We start from the raw sequence: 20,128 nt of genomic DNA, 5'->3' as shown, positions 1-20,128 counted from the left end.
GAGCTACCAGGACACTGCACGTAAATACAAATCTTCTGCTTTCTTGAGAAAATTTACTGTAGCATAATTTGTTGACTGTAAAAAGAAAAATTAAAAGCTCTCACCAGTGCTACTATCAACCATATAGTGAAATATCAAGAAAATGAAATTTTCTGTCCTTTCAGTCTGATGCCCACAAAGCAGCACAAAGCATTAGAAAAGCAGCATAAAGTAATCATTTCACTCCTGTCTCTCTTTAGCTCATCTCTGATTAGCTTGCAGAGCCATTAAACTGCAGTTGTCCACACAGAACACAGCTGATACTCCAGTTTTTAAGCATTCTCAGCTGCAACTAGTTTTGAACTATGCCTCTCTCAAGAGAGGTTCTTCATGTCACTCCACTGGAGTGTCTGAGCTAGGGTGAGTTAAAGGCACTTAAATCAAAATCCTTTCTTTTTTCTTTCAGGATGAGCTCAGCAAGAATTTAGGAAACAATTGTGTACGTGATCCTCTCAGCAAGAATTTAGGAAACAATTGTGTATGTGATTCTCTCAGCAAGAATTTAGGAAACAATTGTGTATGTGATTCTCTCAGCAAGAATTTAGGAAACAATTGTGTATGTGATTCTCTATCACTCTTCAGTCTGGCAAGTGCTGATCTCAGATGCCTATGTACAACTTCACATGCACAAGTGCCATCACCTGCACTAGGAAAAGAAAAGGAAATTTCAAGAGTGATTACCAGCTGAAAAGCTCTTTAACTATTTAGAAGATGCAATATTCAAGTTAATATCTTAAAATATAATTAAACATGGTTTAAAATAAATTTGAGGGACAACAATATGGACGAGAGCAGTGTCTCTCAGATATCTTCGCCCAGATATGTGGTCTCTGCTGAGAGCTGGCCTGCCTCTTGCACACTGTGCCTGCAGCAGAAATGCAAAGGCCAAAAACTGAAGAAAATATTTTTAAATCTAAAGGTTTAAAGATAATAAGAAAGTCTTGTTAATGTGAGTTGTTTTCTTCTTAGTTCTTGATCTGGAGCCTGCACAAAGAAACTTCTCATTCACCAGCACATACAGTCCAGACACGACAAACACAGCTGGTACAACAACTGTCTAGAACTGCTGAGACTGTGATGAGTAACTTATTCTTACCAAGCTGTAAGGTAATATTGAAAGAAAAGTTTTCTGTTATTTGAAGAAATAAAGTGAACTGCTTAAAAAAACACAGATTGAGGCCAACAAATGGATGTTTAAAAATGTCCTTGAGTGAAATAATTTTTGCAAAATTGTTATCAGGAATTTCATTCCAGGAAACACCTGAATATTCCACTCCATAAGCTTAGGTTATTTCTTTGAATATCTGAGAAAAAACATCTAATCTTGTATGCTGTGGGCATGGTAACAAGTCTTTTATGCACTTCTGCAGGCCATGTCCAGGCTGTGATGTGCTCTAGAACACTTAGATGATGATGATTATGATTATTATTATTTTTATTATTATATCAGATTCCTTTTGACTGAAATCTGGTGCTCTGCACTGTAAAATTTGACTTACAAAAATTTAAACAGTGCCCTTTTGAAATGAAATCAAATAAATCTTTTTAAGCATCTGCATTACAGGAATCATTACAGCATAACAGGAATCCACCATGAATAAAAAGGGCATTTTTTCAAATAAAACGGATCACAAAACATGGTGGAGAAGGTTTGTTGTCATATTGAAATCACTAGAACTGCTGAAAACTGCAAAAGAAAAAAATCAGGATGATTTGTTTTAGGTTCAATCATAAATTGTGCTGTTGTTTCTGGCTCCATGTCCACATAGCTGGCAGTTATCTTTCCCTGGTGACTCAAGTACACTTGCTGGATTTTGAAAGGCAATTGAAAAATGAGGTTAGGGAGTCCACAGCTAGAATAAAGCAATCTTGATTTTAATTTCAAACATCCAGTATTTTGTGTGTGTGTGAAATTGCCAATAGAAGGAATGTGTATGGGTTTCATGAGGGGAAAAAACTCGTATATTTCCCTCTTATACTATCTGGAGGAAAGGGAAAAACTTCTTTTTAGTTGTACAGTGAGGTGCTAGCATATAACATAATTCCCTGATTTAGTGGAAAGTTTTAGAGCAGAGGATTTAAGACATTACTGCCTGCAGTTGTTTTCTTCACCTCTTGCTGGAGGTGACTGCCTCTGGAATATCAAGTAGAGCAGTTAAGAGAATGTCTATTCCTTCCTGACAGAGTTATCTCCTGGAAATGAGAAAAATCTGCACCATGGCTCCATGGCACAGACAGTGAGGGATTAATGGCTGATGTGTGGAGAACTTGCACGGGAAAATGACTGAGGAAAAGCTGAGAGCAGAGGGGCTCACAAGCAGCATTGCTGCTCACACTTGCTGTTACTAGAGCAAGGCTCAGTGCTCCAAATGTGAATTTAATCATGGAAAACATCAGCCTGAGACAGTGCACAGATCCAGGGTCATGGGGTGCAAGCATGGGGCAGCGCTACACCCTGTGTTTATCTCAAGAGTGAAAGGAAAGCCCTTTCAGGGTAGAAGGCTGCAGAGCAGTCATGGCAACACCTCAGCACTGCTCCTTGTCCTGAGAGCCACAGGGCTTCCCTGTGGGCTTCCAGAGATCTTGACAAGCTGCACACACAGACCTGAGGATGGTGAGAAATACAGCAATCCATGTCCTGTGATTCTGCAGACAGGCAGAACTGGTCTGGCTTCAAATACATATATATACACTTGAAAATGTTAAAAACAGGACAGAGATTTTAAAAGCAAGATAACCCAGACCCACTCATGTAGAGAAAATTTCACAATGTTGTAATATTGTTGTCTTCTAATCTTAATGTCTCTGTGACATCCAACTCTGAGCTTATCACAGACAGAGGCTCTGCCAGCTGGGGAGCACAGTACCATGACCATCTCCCCAGTTCAGGCCTCTGAATTTTTGGAGGCTAATGTTAGGTCATTCATCTCTTCCTCTTTTCCTCAATAATGCCTAAACTTTCTGCATGATGAGAGTGTGGATTTGGAATTGCTTCTCTTTAGTCAAAACCTGGAGGTAGTCTGCCAGGGCCTTCAGAGGGAGAGACTGGTGCTGAGATTCCCGCAGGGAAAGGGCTCTGAGCCTGGAGAAAAATCAAATTTCTAAACACACTGAAAGGCATTCATAATTTCAAATCTAATTGCTTGTTTTCTACAGAAAATTGCACATACCAGTGCTATTTGGACTCTCCTCTTTGGGATAGTAAGCCAGTCAGAATATGACAACACTGCACTTCATTTCAGTGGAACAATAGTGGCATCCAGTGGTCAATCAGCAAATTCAAAGTCCTGCTTCTCCAGGGTTTCACTGAGGTACTGTGATCTGCTCATAGTCTGCCCATAGTCTTGCTTTTTTTTTTTTTTTTGAATGGTGGATAGTACTTTTCCTTGAAAATTGAGTGTATTTGCATTGATGTAGAAAGAAAAAAATACATTTTCTAAAGTCCAATAGTTAAAATGATAATTCTCCAAGGCCCTGTTGCAGTTGGCAAGTAGCTGTAGGGAGGGCAGAGTTGGCCTTGATGCAAACACATTTGCTCAAAAGGCCCTGTTCTTGTGACAAATGAGGTCAAACAAACACTAATACATCATTGCAGCTGTCTTCTGTGTTTGGTTCCTCTGGCTGTCTGGAGGAAGATCTGTGTGCAGCTTTATAAATCACCAGAAGTAATACTTAGGTTGCTATAAATCCTTGGAAACTCATTTTATCAGGCCACTGAAGTCAGTTGTATCATGTCTCCTTACTAGCCATTTCACTATTAGGAAAATATGTTGTGTAGCTTTATACCATTTCTTCCTAGACTAAAATCATGTTTTAAGATAATATGATTTGCCCTATTTGGTTTTAGAGCTTTACCTTTAAACTGTGGATGGAGAGCTTCCATTCACACCAGGCTGATCATCTCAATGCCCATTGCCTCTGTTCCTGCCCCAAAAGAAAGGGGGTGTTCTCTCCACCAGAGCTCCCAGTAACCCATTTACATCCATCCATCTTCTGTTTACTCCATTCAGATTTCAGCCAAAGCAATGAACCTAACCCTGACTCAGTAATGACAAAATATTTGGCTGCAGTCTCAGTCCTGCAGGAAACAAAATGCTGTAAATGAGATTCTGTAATACCTAGGGGAAAAATGCAAAAAAATTACTCTAACATCTTGTAACAAGCATAATATTTTTACCCATCAGATATAATCCTGACAAAAGTTTAAAGATTCAAACAGGGAACTTGATTTTGAATTATGTAACTTGATAGTCATCATATATTTTGCACATCAGCCAAGGGGAAAACAAAATACTTAACAACCTGGATTCAGATCTCTGCAGTGTAGATATTGATATATGATATTGATATATTGATATATGACCCTCACAAGTAATTGTGAATGTTCTGAACAGTATATCTTTCCAATTTCCACCTTAAAAACTAAATACAGTTTTTACTTTAATTGAAAATAATAACATAAAATATGTTGAAGCTTTCAATCCTCCTGTGTTGATAGCATTCATGTCTATCCTAAATATGTCAAATATAAGTTTTAAATATAAGTGTTTACCCACTTCAGGTTTATACATTGTCTTAACAGCATTTGTGCTACTTGACCAATACAGAAATACAATTAATTATAATTAGCTCGTGTGACATCTGATAGAGAAAAACTGAGTTATCTTCTTTGAGAAGTTCAGAAAAGTTTTCTATCCCATAATTTAATCATATGGCTGTCATGTGATAGGAGGGGCATTGTATGGAGGGGAGGGGGAAATCTTCAGTTGTGGTTAGTAGATGCTTTCTGCCCGACAAAAGGATATCTTCTATCTCAAATGTTTTGTGCATTTTATTTAGGTTTATGAAATTCCCAATTCCGATTTTGTTCAGGTTTGCCTATCCTCTTCTTTTTCCCTCCCTGCCTTCAAATGTGTAAGGTCCCAACTCAGTCCCCATTGAAACGATTGTAGACTCCCACTGACTGCAGTGGGAATTGGATTAAATCTCTAAAACAACAATTACATGCCTAATTGCTTTTTATTGCCTACTTAAAAATGCATTCTTTGAAACACTACCAATATTTGTAAGGGCTGAGGGCTTAATGTGCTAAACTATTTAGGTTATTTGGAGACCTATTTTCTACCAGTGCCTGGGGATTTAAATAAATGCTATAAAAGAGTGTTATTTACATTATGCATTTATAACAGAAGTGTTTATATTGCATCATTATTCTTCATATTGATTTCCCTCTAAATGCCAAGCCTTTGCTGCTTTGAAGTCAGTGGGAGATCTGCCCTTGACTTCATCCAAACTGAAACTGGGAGCTAATGTGAGGAAAAGGGGATGCAGTTTTCAGATCATGCTGAAAGACAGACAAATTTTGTGAAACACTCTTCCTAGAGCTCTGTGCTGACTGTCTCTTCTGGAGCTCACCCTTGCCCTGTGGACAGGCACTCCCTATCTCCTGAGCATCAAGAGGCCATGTGTTAGTCTGGCAGGGGCTGTGAACAGTGACTGTGATGATTGGAGAGTGGCTCAGAGAACTTCCTCTTCTGCAAGTGGCAGCCTGCACCAGCTCAGCTCTCCCTGTCACAATCTAATTCTAGAACATGAACCCTATACAATAATGGGTGTGAGAAGGTTATGCAGAAATTAATTAACCACCAGAGATCTTATACTTACCTCTGAGCCTCTGAAAAAAAGTAGTCACTGAAGGAAAACAGAGCAATCCTCTTCCTATAAAATCTACTTGAAGGAAACAATATAATTAAAACAACCCTGAATTTCACAAGCATGGCCTCGAGGAAGATTATAAGATCTGAATTTGGCTGCATGCCTAATGACTTTTACTGCAGAAGTGTTAGCTTCCTTCATCACCATCCTCCCTCTGAATGTGCAAACCCCATCTCTGCCACAGAGCTCCTCTGACTATAATAGACCAAGTTCAGGCATCTTCCTAAACAGATACAGCAGGAACACTCTGCACAGGCCTGGAAATACTGCTGAGAAATGCTGTTAGGCACCGTAAGGAGGCAAGTCAGATTTGGGAAATGGATTGAAATGGTTACAAAATTTTCTCTTTAATTTGACAGAGGATTGGCAAAGGACACGTTGAAAGCAAATAGCCTGAAATGCCATGAATCTACCCACAAATCAGCTGATCAGTAAATAAAAATGAGCATACCACAAATTGAGGTGGGAGTACATACATACTCTTAATTTCAGCAGTATTTCAATGTATGGTGATTGCAGATCAAGGGAGTGAGATTTTTCCAGGAATTAAAAGTGTATACCTCAATTTGCTAGAATATATTGATATGCTCAAGACTCAGATGTAAAATTATTTCAACATCATATCTTGATATGCTACAGTAATAAAAAAAATTATGCTAGTTTCTGGTGGACAATGCTGTTTCCCTAGAGCAAATATCAAAGTAAAAAAATATCCTTGTGCTAATTCAATAAAGTTAAATAACTTGAAAGCAGCCTATTAAAATATCTCAAGATTAAGACTGGCATATAAGCACTTTGTTTTCGCAGGACTCTTTAAATGTAGAAGGTTTTTCCACAAAACGATAGGCTGAGAAGATGGCTTCCAACTCTTACTTTCTTTGTTTGCAGCCCTGAATTTCACCCTGTGACTACAGGAACAATTTTCCCCTAAATGCTTTAAATGTTTTTACAGTTTAAATTCTCATGGCCAAGTTATCTGCATAGCAAAATTTTCCTTGCCAGTATTGTTTGATTAGTAAGATGTTACTATGATGCTAGAGGCAAACATTTCCAGTACAATTAAGAACACTGTGAAACTAGGGCAAAGCTGAAGATTGCTGAACACAGCAAAGTGAAAGGACATTAATGTGGGACATAACACTATTGAACTTTATCATATATTGTAATGGCAGTGGATCAAGCAAACACTTCTGGATTAATGGAAAATGGTTGTGCAACAGGACAGACATGATAAAAGAAAAGGTCAGTTGTGTCCATATGCCTGGTTAGTTCAAACAAACAATCCTCCTTCTCAATTCCATTTTCTCAGTGATACTCTCCCTGCTGCTGGGTCTGAATGGCATCTGACTGCTGCAGCACTGTAGTCAATCAGTGCAATGCAAAGAGAAGAGTTATACATGACTAGATAATTTAAATAGAGACATGAACATAACACTTCTACAAAATAATACCAACAAAGACCAATGTTCCACAAGCCAAGACATTATTGGTATTACTACTACTACTTAAGGTCCCCCCAGCAATTTTTCAATATAAGAAATGATGACTTTAGAGCCCATTACCCGGCTTTCAGTGAGCTCAGGTCCATTTCCATGGCAACATGAGATGCAGCTGTCTGAAAAGTTGTCTTACAGAGGGCTGCAATGTTTGGCTCCTGTGCAGTGCATGGCTGATGACAATCCACACAGCTGTAGGAATTAGTCTCCACTGCAGGCCTTTAAGTAAATGAAATAGAAAAAGAAATATTCTATTAATTGGCTGGGTGTGTTACTGTACAATTTAGCTTTTCAAAGATTTAATAAAAGTCTTTGTAGGAGTGTTTATTGTCTAGAAAGTTCCAATACCTGCACTTTAGTTATAGCCCAAGCCTTTGCAGAGAAACTTGACCTGATTCTTCTTTCTTTCTTTGGTTTGTCTGTTTGTTTGTTTGAAGGAAGTGCTTTTTCTGTTTCTCTTCAGCTCTGACTTGTTTACAGCCTTTGGCAGGGGATGACAGCCCATGTAACACTGTGCATACAGAGTGCCTGGGATAGTTGTTTGGCCAGGTTTATAAGCTGGAATGTGGTGACTGACAGTAGGTTGAATAGACTATGGATGTGATGGGACAAATGGTCTCAGGAAGAATTTGTGTAACTTAATAAGGTTTGTATGAGAAAAATACTCAAACGTCTGGAAGATTCCTAAGTGTTCAACTGATGGAAAAGCCAGTACAGCCTTTTGAAAGGTACATGCCCTGCACACACTGTTTGCAGGCTGAACAGCAGCTGAATGTAGCTGTGGCCCTTGGAGCCATTCCAGATGCAGGGGAATGTCCTGCCCTTCCTGGAAGCCAAACAGCTGCCCTAGCTGACTGCCCTGCATATTCACACAAGTGGAAACCTGCCAAGCTCTAGCTTAACACACCAAACTGTAAATGTGGTGGCTCAGTGGAGCTGAACATTCTCTTCAGCCACATCTCCCACCAAAGGGCAGTCCGTCCATGGCAGGGGCCAGGTGCTCCCCCAGGGGCTGTGGCTGCAGCACTCTGAGGGGTGGCCACGAGCCCTGCTGGCATTGCTCTTTGCCAGAACTCTTCTGGCACCTTCCCCAGCTGCTGTGGCAGAGCAGTGATTGATGGTGCCGAGCGTGCAACAAGCAACCCATGGGTTAGGCAGCTTTATTCTCCTAACAGGATTTGCTGCTTGCACAAGTTCCTGAAACACAGCACAGCCTGCTTCTACTGTGAGCATATTGAATTGTAGGGAACTAACTAGACATGTACGTGGAGCGTGGCATGATACTGTGCAACATATGGCTGTTCTGGTCTGCCATGCTCAAATTCTGTCTAGCATAAATAGGCTCATTTCCCACTGACATCAAGACTTGCTGTCTTAGATTATTCTGTACTGAAATCTAAAAGTGGATCTTGATGATCTCCCTCATTATCAAACAGAAACTAGCTGTCCAAAACCAGGCAAAATTCTCATAACAGCTTTAGCATATGCCACCACTCTTTCCCTGACAAGTGATTTTCTTCTCATTGCACTGACTGTCCTCTGATTCAGCAGATTACTAGCAGGACAATATGGAGAATGGGCCTCTTCCAAATGCACAGAGCAAGAAATAACTCAGTTCTGGCTAGCAGCTTGGTTGAAATGGTGCCAGAGCTGCCTCACACCCTGACCAGCTCCATTCCAGGTGTGAGAGAAGAAAAGTGATGCATAAGGGAGGCTAAAACTTGACTCCTGATTCACTCCCAGGCCCCCTGCTCTCCAAGAGCAGCCATGGTTAGGATGCAGCTCATGATAGATATCCACCATCTCCAGCAGACAGCTGTGTGTGCTGCCACTGAGCCACAAGCACATTTTAGTGAATACAAGGCCATGATGATCCCCATTACGTGATCAGCAGTTCCTCCAGCTATTCATGTTCTGCTTCCAGATAAGAGACCATCCTAGCTTCTCCTGCATGGGTGGTCTGACCAGGATGCGAGGGCTGGGAGACCCAGCAGTGTTTGGGCCCCAGGATGCTCTGCCACACAGCCCAGCTGTAGCACAGGGCCTTGTAAGCTCTGCTTTGCCATCAGACTACAGCACCGCATGAACACCCTTGCTTTTTCATGGCAAAGGAAGTTTCTCATGGAAAGGACAGACTCGGACATTCTTATTGTTTTCCCTGCAGCTTTTCTGGTGCAGTAAGAGAGAAGCCACATCAGCTGTCAGTGAGATGACCTTTGGATTGATATTTTTCAAGTGGCTACTTGAGTCCCTAATTGCACTAATGGACCTAATGAACCAAGCTTCTTGGAGGAAGCAGAGAGCATCACAGTGAGAGAGGCATTTAAAATTAAATCTGATCAAGTGCTTGGGAATATACTGCCAGGAGCAGTTCTGCCTCAGAGCTGGTGCTGGTTCATAGGTCCTACTCACCCTCTACCTGTTTCAATCTCCAAGAGCAGTTGCGTTTGCCTTGGCTGGCAAAACCAGACTCACCTCACCCATGATTGTGGAGAACAGCAGGAAGACAGCTCTGCCCCAGCCTCAGCCACAGCCTCATTCTTCTGCTGGGCAGGAGAGGTTTCCTGCCCTAATAGCCTCTTCTTCCAGAATGTTCTGTGCAGGTTCATTGCACTGAACCCCATCTCACCCACCTACAAGGTGCTGGTAAAGGAGGGAAGAAGCTCCAGGGCTCACCACTCCCAGTCCTGGTTCTGAGAAGATGATCTTTAACAACTCTGTCTTTGCTTTTTCTACAGGATTTGCTACTGGCAGTCATGAAGCTCTGCTGATCTCCCATCTCAGCCTTCCACCACCAGCACATTCAGCCCTGAAGAGGAGAGGCTCATGAACTATGTTACTTCTTTATGCCAAAAAAATGCAAATAAACAAGCAAACATCTTATTTCCTAATGTTCCCTAATGTGCCTAATGTACCCCATGGTTATTAACCGGATGTCTGCAGCATGTTCAGCCTGGAGAGGAGAGGCTCATGAACTATGTTATTTCTTTATGCCAGAAAAAATGCAAGTAAACAGGCAAACCTCTAATGTACCCTAATGTGCCTAATGTACCCTATGGTTATTAACTGGATGTCTGCTGCTTTTAGTGTCTCTTTTAAGCTGTTTTCTAGAATTGTTAGGTCTGAAATGGGAGCGTGTAAGGCACAGCTTGGTTCATGGTTCTAAGATGATTTTTAATTACTGAGCGGCCTAGCACTCGGATGCTCAGAGCTATCTTTTACTAATAAAACAGGTTATTTCTGTATCTCTCCTGCTGTAACTGCCTGGTATATAACATCTTTTATTTTATTTTATTTTTATTTTCTTAAACCGGGCAAAGAAAGAAGCAGGACCCAGCTCCTGCAGACTTGTGCTTTGGCTAAAACACCAGCAGCTATTGAGGTTCAAACCTGCATTCTGGTGCTGGTCAAAGTAACTGAGCAGAAGACCATGTGGGGTTTGTTATGCTGTGGTTGCCATAGAATTATTTAAAAGGTATTTCATTGCAGGACAGCAAACTTCAAAAAACAATAACATGAGTCTTTCACATTTTTCTTCAGTTACCCTTGCTCCTGTTTGTAAGTACAAATATTTATGTATCAGCCAGGATAGTTTATCCTTCCTGCCGCCTTAACAGCAACATGATATTACTTAGCAGATCTTTAGTTCCACTCACATAGAGACCTCAGCCCATTTCAGGAAAGAGTTTAGCTGTTAACCCCTTTGAGAAGTCCAGGGATTGTAAGATTATTACCTGCAGATAATGCTGCTCAGGACCAGCAGTGGAACCAGTAGTGGGGTCTGGGAGCTGTGGCTATGAGGTCTTGTGCTGTGGCTGCCAGCCTGCCTTCCTCCCACTCCATCCTGCGAAACAAGAAGGGTGAAAAGTTTAAAACCCCAGTTCAGCATCTGCAATAACACAGGAAGATCGCAGAACACAGTACTGGATGAAACCTAAGGTTGTTCTGTTTAAGATGCACCTAACCACACCTGAGGCTCCAACATGCGCACCCATCTCTTTTTGAAACACTCATTAATGGTGCTTATCCCTCTCTAATGAGAAAGGCCTAGGGTCCAGCTCGATTATTTCAGACTTTCCTCACTGGTCATATTTTCTACAACTTTGGGGGAGGAGCTGGGGGGCAGCAGAACCTCCCTTGGCATTCACACCGTGCACGATCCTCCTTAGCCTGGGGCAGCAGGGGCCCAGCCAGGCCCTGCAGCAGCCCTGCTCTGGCAAAGGGCACAGCTGGAGGAGGAGAGAGGACGTCAGTGCCATGGTAGCCATGGCTGGGGGGACAAAGGCAGCCCGAACCTGCAGCTGCCTGCCCTCACCAAGAGCTTAATCATTTTTAAATTCGGAGAATGAATGCCGTGACTCTGCAATTATTCATCTTTTGTGTTGTTAGCTACAGCTCCGTGCGCTGTGCCAAATCACACGGTTCCAGACCGGTTTGGTGGTTGGAGCCTTATCAACAACCCCATCTTTACACTCCTCTGCCTGCCCTCTCCCCAGAGCACCCACCACCCCCTGCCCAGTCCCTGCTGAGGGGCTTCCAAGGTCTGGGCAGGATCAGCGCTCTGTGCCACGTCCCCAGGGTGGGGAGGGAGCTCTTGGGGTGGCACATGGCCAGCAGGCACCACACAGCCATGCCACCGAGGTGCTGGGCTGTCCTGGCAGGCTCCAGGCAACGGGGAGGAGGCGACAGGAGTGCCATGTACCTTGCAGGGAACGTGCTGTGCCTCCTCCCAGAGTGGCTCCTGCCGGCTGCCCCATGGCAGCACCAAGGGGTGCTCTGTCAGGGAAAAAAACCAGCCACACCAAAAGCACTCCTTACCTGACAGATTGCAGACTGCAGTTGTTATCACCAGGAAGAGCCTGGGTCCCAGCACAACTGCTTCCCATTTCTGGTTTTAGGCCTAAAACATGCATTTCTCCAATGTGCTTTTCAGACATCCACAGTTGTGAGCAGGGAGATGCCCAGGAAATGCTGGGAAAGCTGCTGCTGCTGCTGCTGTGTCTTCAGCTCTCAGGGAATGTGCAGCAGCCACAGGGCACCACTCACCTCTGTGACTACTTGTTGGGGCAGACCAAACCCCAAGAGCAGCTGATGGCCATTACATCATCACCCCCATCCCTCCTGGGCTATGACAGGAAAAACTGTGCTCTCCTGCAGTTTTCCAGGTTGGCTGAAGGACCAGCAGGGGCTGAGCCCATGGGGACAGGGGTGTAAGAGCAGCCAGGACCAGGAGCAGGGTGCCCAGGCCTCCTGCAGATATGCACCTTGTCTGTGTGCAGCATCATGGAGCTGTAGTGTTGCAGAATTCTTTGGGTGTTTCCATGTGCCTGGTCAAGACTGTGAGGCCTCTGAAGGAACTGCAGTCCATTAGACAATGCTTATTAATGGGACACCTGTCTGCAAGGATTCTTCAAATCCACTCAATTAGCATAAACAAGGTTAATTTGTTGCTGCAATTATCATTCATATTTAAATGCACTATTCACTACAGAATTGAAATTTTACATTTCTAAGTGATATACAGGACTTGGTTCAGGGCATCTTCTGCTTCATGAGCTATGCTTATAATAAGACTTTTGATTTGTCACAAAGTCATGGGTGTTACCCAGAAGATGAGACATGAGCTTGGCCCAAGTGATCCTTTTTTATCCTATGTGAACTCCCAGAGTTGAGAAGCAACCAGAGTACTGCAGGCAGATATAAGAGAGGGTTATATATTTGTACATAGGTTATAAACAATAACACGGCATTGTTTAAACCAGGAAAAAGCAAAATTGTCCTTAAAATAATAGATTAGTACAACCTCCCTCCTACCAAAAGTAAAATTTCAGAGGTGCTCAAAGTAGTAACATTTTTTAAATCAGACTCAAAGAAAACTTTATTGTAATAAAACTTGGCTTATCTTCAGTGGTATCAGGTTTTACTACTTTTTGAAGATGCCTAAATAGACCTTTGACAGCTGCTACTGTTATGGTATTTGTGCTGCTGGGGCCATGGCACCTAACAGATGGAAAAGCAGATAATGCAATAACAGCATTCATGAGTAATGTGAAGTAGGAGTCATGGTCTTTAAATAAAACTGGGCAAAGCAGAGCTGAGTCAACTTCACTCCTAGATAAAAGAAAGCTCCAGTTGCTTCAACTTTGACAATGTCAAAAAAGTTCCTTAAAAACCAAAGGGTAAAAATTTAAATCTCATACCTGGAAAGATGCCTGAGTGCCTGTGGGCTCTCCCAGGACCGCAGTCACGAGGAGCCTGTGAGGAGCCCACATGGAGGTGGGAGGCAGCTGCTGCACCGTGTCTGACCAGGACCACCAGGGCTCCTGCTGCAAGGCCACCCTCAGGCTCTCCTCCTGCTTCCCAAAGTGTGGCAGGAGCTGTGAGGAGCTCCCAGCTGCATTTGGGGGGCAAGCAGTGGGACTGCTTGCCCCCCAAATGCAGCTGGGAGCACCTTACAGCTCACTGAGGTAACTCCAGGAGCCCTAGGTCCTTATTCTCACAGTGACATCTCCCACTAGAACCCATGCAGAAGGGAGGTGCACAGAAATCAAGTGAGCAGAACACAGGAGTGCCACCCTCTCACAGAGAATGTTTCCAGTGTACTGCTCATAGAAACAACACATCAAAAGAGCGTTGCTTGTCTCCCAGCCAAACATGGAGACCAAATAAAACATTAGCAAAACCCCACTTTGCTGGGCTGGGTGAGGCACTGGTTGTGTCATCTCTGGCGTGTTGATACAAATACACGCTGGATCCAGCTTGCCTTTCGAAATAATAGCCCACTCAATCTTCATTGTGGGATTAAATGAATCAACAGCCCTTCAGGACATCAGGCTCCTGATGGAGCCTGTTACTATCATTTGTACTGAATCAGTGGTTATCAGTGCACAGGAAATTATTGTAGCAAGTCAAAATATTCAGTCTGACTGCCTCAGGGGAGGATGAACTGCTCATACCAAATCCAAGTGTTATCTCATCCCTGGCACCTCTTTTCATCAACGTTTGACTTGACTGGCCAAAAGGTTTTGTACTTCAACTCTGAAGCTGGTACTGCTGTTGCAAAGGGTGAGAAAGGACAGAAGGCAAGACAGGAGGGGAGAGAGAGAGAGACGTGAATTGTCATCCACCCGAGATTCCTTTCTAGAAACCCTCAGTGAGCCATTTGGGGTTAAATCCCTTGAGATACTGAGATGTCACCTCCTAATATTCCTTTCAGCTTCCTACCCTTGTGTCAGGACACTGAACTCCAGCACCTGGTCCTGCTACCCCTGAGCAAGACATCTGAGCCTCTGAACACCCACAGCTCCAGGGTGACCCAATCCCATTCAGACAAAAACAACCACAACCACAACTTACAACCACAGCTGGTACACAAACAGTGCAATGAAGAGTCAGTACAGCAGATTTCATTAACAAGAAGAGTTTCTGCACATCTCCTGTGATCATCTGCATCCCCTGAGCCCCCTCATGTCAATCGCCCTGTGGTTCTGGCTCATTTGAACCACTTCCACCAAATGAAAGGTCTCAGGTAAATCCTCAAGTCACTTTGCAAAACCTCTGTACCTCAGGCATCACAAAGTAAGCACACCATGCACAAGGTGAGCAACACAGAAGCCTGATTTTCTTTCACATACAGCTCTGTGTTCACAGATGGACTCACAGCTCTTTGCAAGTCATCCTGCTACCTTTTGGATAAGCCATATTCATACTCCTGCAGAGAGAAGGAGCACAGACTATTTCACCTCCAAAATTCCATAACAATTTTGCTGACTACAAAATGATAAAGGTGGCAGACTGGCATTTTCCTGGCATTGACTGTGTGCAAAGATTAGAGGCACAGCAGTGATGGGATATCAGGGTGCTGGGCATTTGCTGGGAAGCCACTTTGGGGATGGCCATCATCATTTTCCTGCAAGCCCTCACTTATGCATAGGCAAGCATAAAGTGGTACCCACTTTTATAAAGTGGTAAACACTTATATCCTGATTTCTGAATGGGATGAGGCATGGGCAGTGAGCCACTTTTTGCCTGACTAGTCCTTGAAATTTTTGAAATCATCACTCACTTTCAGTAAAACTTGGCTGAGCAGCAAAGATTTAAATTGTTGCCTTACAAACAGGTTTTGGGAAAATAACCAGTTGGGCAGAGAGTCTGCTCCAGAGAAGCAAGGACCATGGAGCAATCTCAGCCACCACTGGGGACAGGAGGCACAAGCACTTAACAGAAAGTGTCCAGGCAGAGCTCACACTGTATTCTGCAGAAGTTCCTCCATCCTTGGCCTTGGTCTTGTTTCTGTCAATCAGCAAAGGCTCCTAGAGCCCATGGAGACAGAAACATGGGCCTAGGTGGGGGAAGGGGCTCAGGAGATCTCCCTCCTGCCTGGATCCCCTCGTGCTGGGAAGGAGCTGGATGCACATGGCAGCTTCCATCCAGTTCAGAGAAACCAATCAGAAAACAGATTTCTTTGCTTCTGTTGCCCAGAAAACTCACAATTTAAAAGTTTAGAACTTCCAACTCACATTTTAACTACAAAAAAAACAGCTATAAGCTCAGCTTTCCTTTTCTTTTGACAAAGTATTTTTCTCCAAAATCTTTAATTAATATATGCAAACATAACTATTTTTGTTATTTATGGTATTCTGACCTTGCAAAAACTCAAGACTAAAATCTCTGCTCAACCATCTTTACTTCTTTTCGTGGCTCTCTGGTCTGTGAAATTGAAGGGTTGCTATAGGACCCAATACTGCTGGAATTTATTTGTTTAGAGAGAAGTGTGCTTTAGTCTGTGCTTTGAAGAACAAAGCAGAACACACAAAAAATTGCATGGACTGTGCAAAGAGATTATAAAGGAGAAAACAGGACAAAAAAATGTTGGCCAAATTTGGGACACGATCCAATATTGTAAATTTGTGGGTATGAGCATAAATGTCTCCTCTTTAAAATCAGTAATTGTGTCTGAGAGGGGCTGGTGTGTTTGTCAGCCAGCCTCTTGCTATAGGGACAGTTTCCCATACAGCAGGGACTTTCCATCTACACCACACCATTAAATGTCTTCACCCCACAACTGCTGACACTCACACGGCTCCTTTCACAGAAAAGGGGCCACTGGCAGCAGTGGCACTGAGCATGAGGGTGAGCAACTGCAAGTTCACCATTCCCCAGCCTTTTGCCCCTACAGGCACAAACCCTTCCATTTCTAATTAAATTAACTCATTTATACCTGTGGGAAAATCCCAGCCCAGCATCACAGAGTGTACTGCACAAGCCAATCCACTAATATTCATAACAACTGATGTGTTAACTGGGACTTGAATAGAGTCATTTAAGCATTAATAACATCTCCATCTCTGGAGATCAAGCCTTTTCACTTCTGTGCATTTTGACATCTTTTAGCAACTGAGCATATTGCTAACAGAAATCTAAGTAAAGCAAACACACCAAGCACTTGTTTGCATAAATACAAATGGAATCTGAGGATAAAATTAGTGCTACAGAACTGTGAGAGTCTTTAGTATAAGCAAAAGAATCTTAACATTTAGGGACAATATAGTAGATCTATATTTTTACCAATTGCACATATGAAATGCAATAATGGGTGATACAATGATGCTCCCAGGCCAGTATCCCACCACCTTCCACAGAAGCTCTAGCAGGAAAGCTAAAGAACCTGTCTAGATAAGAAGCACATCCTCAGGAGATCACATACCAAACCCCTAAGCAATCACTTGTGCTCAGAAACAAGAATTCCTTATTTTCATATATCTCAGAACAAGTCAGGGAAACTAAAGGGCTGGTAAGTGTGCTGACTTACTCCTGGCCTACAGATATGCATAATGTTGGGTTTGGTGTGGGTTTTTTGCTTGCCATAGCCTTTTTAATGGGAGTTTTTGTTCATTTACTTTGGGGTTTTTTTAGAGAAGTTAGGCCATATCTATGATTTCAATGAAATTAACATTTAAGTTAACATACAGCTATTGCTCAGAACAGATTACAAGTGATTTGTGCTTTTCTTATTCTGCATGTTGACTTTCTTACAGGGCCATCTATCAGAATCAGAAGTGCACAAATGGGATTTTAGTAAAGGCTAGCTCAGAAAAGAAAGCTGTGCCTAGCACAGTTGTCTGTGGTAAGTACAGCAGAGGGTGGTTTAAATGTTGGTTCCCTTCAGCTCCCACAGGAGGAGATGCATGGATGCATGTACAAGACAATTCACAACAGCATACCTGTGAGCTGCAAAGCAGCACTTCTAAGTGGGTTGGAAGAAAACAGATGCTTCTGCCTGCTGCAATGAAAAAACACTCTCAATACTATAAGAATGTGTACAAAAGAAGCCAGGGACCAAATGGTACTTGAAAGATAAGCAGGATGTTTTGAATCATGGCTGAAAGCAAATGAGTCTAAATTCCTTGTCTTCCAAAAGAACTTGTGGGTGGGGAGGAACTATCATGACCTAATTCCTCATTTCCAGATGGATTTATTTTTCCCTGATAGAAGCATGCCTAGTCACTGTGAAGTATAGCATTTAAGGGAGACTGTGTTTCACAAAGATTTCTAGAAAAAAAATCATCTGTGTGACTCCACATAACAAGCAGAGGAAAAATGCAGCTGCTGGCTCATGACAAATAAAAAATCTTCTGTAGTTACTAGCAAAATGTGACATCCAGGGTTATTTTTCAGACCTACTACAGTTCACAATATGATCTCACAAATGGCTGCACCAATTTGATCTCAAAAACGGCTAGCATAAGTGGGAGCAAGGGGGGAAATGGGATCACTTCTTTCAAGTGATTTAATTAGAATTATAGGGATAAATAACAGAAGGTCCCTGCCTTCTTCTTTTTAACATTTCCATATATTTTCTTTTTTTGGCTCTAGTCTTGCAAGCAGCGATTGCTTTGGGCAGGACCGAAGGCTGATCCTGCCCTGCATCTGCTTGGATGGTGACCTGTAGTCAGAATCATAGGGAAAAAGCATAAGAAATATGTCAAGCTTAAAAGGACCCTTCCTCTGTCATTTTCCATTAACCAGTAGTTTAGAATCTTCATGCATCTTCAGAGCTCACTAAAACTGTGAAAGAATCATATCAGGAGTATTGCTCCTATAGTTCACTGATACTTGGAAGAGACTTTAAGGGAAAAATATATTAAAATATGTATAAAATAAAGATCTGATCAGAGAAAGGCACCATCATAGAGCTGCAGTAATTATTGCAGCTCAAATACACACACAAGCTGTCATATACTCAAATACAGATGTATTTCACCAGTCTACAGGAATTACTGAAAATAAAAGCTCATGAAAAACCTATACAGAGGGAAACATAGTCATGGCAGAGCAGCCCTGAAGTAGTGGAAGGGTCGTGCTCTAGAGGCACTCGAGCTTTAGCAATCTGGCTGCTGTCCCAGAGGGACTCATCACCCACACCACCTAGGTCAGACTGACAGCACAGATATCAGGGAAACTTCTCTCCCACGCACACAGCTATTAAACAAGGATCAGTCTAGCTGCTTATCCAGAAAGATCCAAAAGATCTAGCATGTAAAATAAAACCTCATTGTTCCCAGCTTTTAATAACAGTTCTCTGAAAAGCATCTCTAATGATCATGACCACACAGGCTTTATGGGAGAGCAAATCACAGAGGACAGACCATACATCTTTGCCCTGGGAAAAGCCATGGAGCGTTTCTTCCTGGACCCTATGATCAACTGGAAAAGCAACTTTGGTTTGGGAGCAGCTGGAGAGAGAAAAGAAGAGGAGACTATCACAAAGGTTTTCAAACCATAATTGCTATGAAAATGGTGTTTTAGAAGGATCTGCTTGCTACTTCCTGAAATACAGCAGCTCTCAAAAGCAGAAAGACCTCCAGCACCACCAGGAACATGCAGAATCTCGTAACTATCTGACTTAATGGTAATTCTTCCCTTTTCTTCCTCTGCCTCCCATGAACTAATGTCCTGGGGTTTCTGTGAGTGTTCACCCTAAAGCCTTCCCCAGCATAATGTTCTTACACAATTAGGAGCAGGCACATGCCAAGTCAAGTGATCCAGATATTTGGGGATATTAGTGGAAAAGGGAACAAAGGAACCCTGCAGAACTTGCCTTCACCGACTGCCCTTCGTTCTTTTAATTATTTTTTTTCCTACTCAAGCGTAAATAGTGCTTTAATGGTTTCCTTGAGACAAACTATTCTGACAAATGTTTATGGAGTTAATAAGGAATTCCCTGCTCTGTGAGTAGGTAGATGTTTAGACAGTTTGATATTGGAAACATTACACAGCCTGTGCTGTAGCAGTTCATAGGAAAGTTTGATGCAACATCAGTTTCCTTTTCCACTCATGTCACATTGCAATTTATAGCAGTAGTCCATGAATGTAGCAGCTCCAAGGAAAGCATTCTGCAGCCACAAAGGGCACGTCACTGCAAACAGTACCATTCTCCAAGCACCCGTTTGCAGGCTTTTGGGGTTTTTTTCTTTTTTTTTTTTTTCTCCTTAATTAGACAACAGAAAGGATAGAGACCTCAAACTCTCCTACTTACTTGCAGCTGAATGATTGGTAACACCTCTCAGACCTTAACCCAGATGAGAGTCCACTGGATGAAGTGCTGTAAAAAAAACACTAAATCCTTTACCTTCACAGAAGTCACCTTGTCCTGCTTACCTGGAAATATCATCCGCAGGTAGTTATTTTGCATCCTAAATCCTGAGTTCTGCAGGAGAGATCTAATGTTTTTTCCCCTGCTGCAGATGCTCAAGATCTTCATCCAAGCTCTCTCAGGGCCTGATTCAACCAAGCAATACATTGGCCAGCACTGCTAGTAAATAGGAAAATTTTATTAAAACAACCCCCACCCTGGAGCCACAGTAACATCAAAGAAT

Source organism: Molothrus ater, chromosome 9 (assembly GCF_012460135.2).
Source record: "Molothrus ater isolate BHLD 08-10-18 breed brown headed cowbird chromosome 9, BPBGC_Mater_1.1, whole genome shotgun sequence".
NCBI lineage: Eukaryota > Metazoa > Chordata > Aves > Passeriformes > Icteridae > Molothrus > Molothrus ater.
This window is presented reverse-complemented; position numbering follows the sequence as displayed.